The 2,824-nt window shown below is 53.9% G+C and overlaps 1 long non-coding RNA gene across 1 annotated transcript in view; it reads left to right on the top strand.

The window, feature by feature from the left end:
- The window catches only part of LOC123522660, a 12,949-nt gene extending 12,684 nt beyond the window's left edge, over nt 1–265 (top strand). The window contains exon 3 of the long non-coding RNA XR_006680893.1: nt 49–265. This is a non-coding gene — a long non-coding RNA (uncharacterized LOC123522660). The remainder of the gene's footprint in view (nt 1–48) is intronic.
- The last annotated feature ends 2,559 nt before the right edge of the window (nt 266–2,824 follow it).

Genomic DNA, 2,824 nt, shown 5'->3' with positions numbered 1-2,824 from the left:
GTGGGTCAGGTACACCTGAGTCATCAAATGACATCTTTGTTTTCCCAGGTCTGAAGCGAGCTTGTCCTGAAGATTTGCCTGATGCAATACGTCCTTTGAGCTAGCAAGGACGGGGTCAGGTGCTAGTCACAGCACCTCTGTGTAGAACAGAATAAAATGCTGCCGGTGCTGTGCCACCCTCCGCCGTCACTGTGATGTTGGAGCTCACCGTTGTGGCCACTGTGTCCATCCGCCGCATTGAAGGTCTTCTCCTCTCTCCACGATCGTCTACCAAGTGTGATGTCCTTCTCCAGAGGCTGGTCTCTCCTAATGCTATGTCCAAAGAGGTAAGGTGAAGGCTCACCATCCTTGCTTTGAAGACTGTACTTCTTCCACGACAGATCCGTTTGTTCTTCTGGCCGTCCATGATCGATTCCGTGTTCGTCGTCGCCAACACCATAATTCAAGGGCATCCATTCCCCTGTGGCCTTTCTTGTTCATTCTCTAGCCTTTGCAAAGGTGACAGCCTAGAAAACACGGTGCGGCAGTTTTGCTCTGTCACACGGGGTCCCTATAAGGCTGAATCAACTGAAGGGCACACGGCAACAACTGGTTTACCATAATCCAACCTTCACTTCCCTCTTACAGAAACGGTCCCGGAAAGCTTCGTGTGCTTCAGGGGGCTGACCTGGAACAGGCCACTGAAGGGGAGGTAGGAATGTATCAGTCAAGGGGGGTGTGGTTGAAAATTCCAGAAACAACAACTTGTCTACCAGAGTCTGGAGGCTGAAAGGCTCCGGCTTGTCCCAGCCACTGTTGACCCATCAGAATGCACTGCTGGTTGATACGGACGTTCCTGGCTCCCTCCCAGATCCTCCAAAGTGGACACCACATGGCAGGGGCCAAGAATCTGATTTTTGACCCAGTGCCTCTGGTCATGCTCATGACTTGCAGGCTTAGGAAACACTGGGCTAACATTACAGGCCTCCAGGGAACTATCAGAACCGGTCCAGCAAAGCTGGATGGAGCCAAGGGAACTGGGTCTTGAATCCCATGAGGAATTTGAACTTTATCACATAGGCCTATTGCTTTTTTTCTTTGTGGGGGTGTGGGAGTGGGGAAGAGGTTACAAATTCTTTTAGAAAATTGAGGAAAGGTAGAAACCCTTTACTGAAAAGGCTCCTCAGCCCCTCCCCATAGTTGAATCCACTGTGGACCCCAGTAAGTACCTCATAGGCAGTTAAGTAAGGGAGAGAGAGACTTGATCAGAGCCAAGGGCACTTGACCAGATAGCGTCCAGTTGGGAAAGGTGTCTGGGGCCCATGGCAGGAAGGCCAGCTACCAAGGCCCCGGAAGTCAGCGGGATGGGCCGCGGAAGCCCACAGAGTTGCTGGGAAGGGAAGGGGAGGGAAGGGAAGGGAGAAGAGCTGAGCCAGAAAGGAGGACAGGTCACGGTGATGACGCACTAGCTAAGAGTCTGACGGGACAGAATTCCAAGATGGGACTTCCAGCTTGGAGAGTGGTGGGAGAGGACTCGGGTAGGGTGGGGCGGGAGTGCAGGAACAGTAACTTCGATTCTTGGACAACGTGTCTGGTTTACAAACATGAGCAAAGGCTGTGAGCATTCGGATAGAAGGCCCTGGAAAGAGATGGGAAATTGATGGGCTTAAATTTAACTTCCACATACACTGGATTTTCATTTAGTAGAGGGCCCAGGTTGGAAAGGGCGGACTCTGAGTGTGGGTGACACCCAGGACCCTGCGGCCATGGCTTCCTTCTGAGAGAGACACTGGAAAGTCAGGACAGAAGGCAGAACCTCCTAGGGTCAGGTGTCAGAGGGCCCAGGAAAGGTGACCTTTGAGGGTCAGGTGTCAGAGGGCCCAGGAAAGGCAATAGATAGTCGAGGAAAGAATGACCAAAGGCAGACAGTCAACCAATAGGAGTCCTGGCCACCGCCACTGGGTCGGGCTGCTCAGAGGCCACTAGGGAACCTGAAAAGAGCCGTTCTCTTCAGGCCCCTGGGCTTTGCTTATGTAAGTGAATGTCCTGTCCTTAGGGAAAATGCGCCCAAGCCTTTGTGGACAACAGGATGTGACATCTGCAGTTTACTTGCCGTTCTGAAAACAAGTACATTCTGAACTGAGGGGTGGCACAAAGGTGACAAGACCGGGGCCAAGGGCCTGGCAGGGGGCTTTGTCCATGCCTGCCATTTTCCCTTAAGCTGGAAATCTTAGCAACATGAAGAGTCCCCTCATTCTGGTGACAAGAAAGGGAGAGGAGGAGGAGGAGGAGGAGGAGGAGGGGGAGGGGGAGAGGAGGAGGACAGAGTGGTGATTTGAGGGGTGGGATGTTTTCCCCAAGATGGTGGACAGAGAAGCTAGTAGGAGCGTGAGCATGTTTGCTGCTGAAAGCGTTCCTCCAGACAGGGTGGAGGTGGCAAGGGGGGTGGGGGCGTGGAGCAGGAGGCACAGGGGTGTGGGGAGATGAGGTCTGGGATGGAAGAGCCCCATCAGGTGGAGAAACCCTACATCTGTCTGCAGGGTGGCGAACAGGGGTCCACTGAAGAGGAATGGCCCTCTCTTCTGAGCCAGGAGGCACTTCTACTCGTAGGGGAGGGGAGGGGACCGTAAGGTTCCTCCTGGGTCGGGGGCGGGGGACTCTGGGTAGCACAAAGCAGGAACAGTTTGGCGACTACCCACATGTTAGTGGTGTGAATCCGTCAGAGGTACCTAAGAAGAAAGGCCTGGTGATCCGCTTTTGAAAGGTCACAGCCAAGAAAAGGCAGTGGAGCACAGTTTTGCACCCACGGGGGTGGGGTGGGGGTGGGCGAGGGGTGTTGTCACCC

Source organism: Echinops telfairi, unplaced genomic scaffold (assembly GCF_000313985.2).
Source record: "Echinops telfairi isolate 266 unplaced genomic scaffold, ASM31398v2 ScPeMD7_7457;HRSCAF=8495, whole genome shotgun sequence".
NCBI classification, from domain to species: domain Eukaryota; kingdom Metazoa; phylum Chordata; class Mammalia; order Afrosoricida; family Tenrecidae; genus Echinops; species Echinops telfairi.
This window is presented reverse-complemented; position numbering and strand designations above follow the sequence as displayed.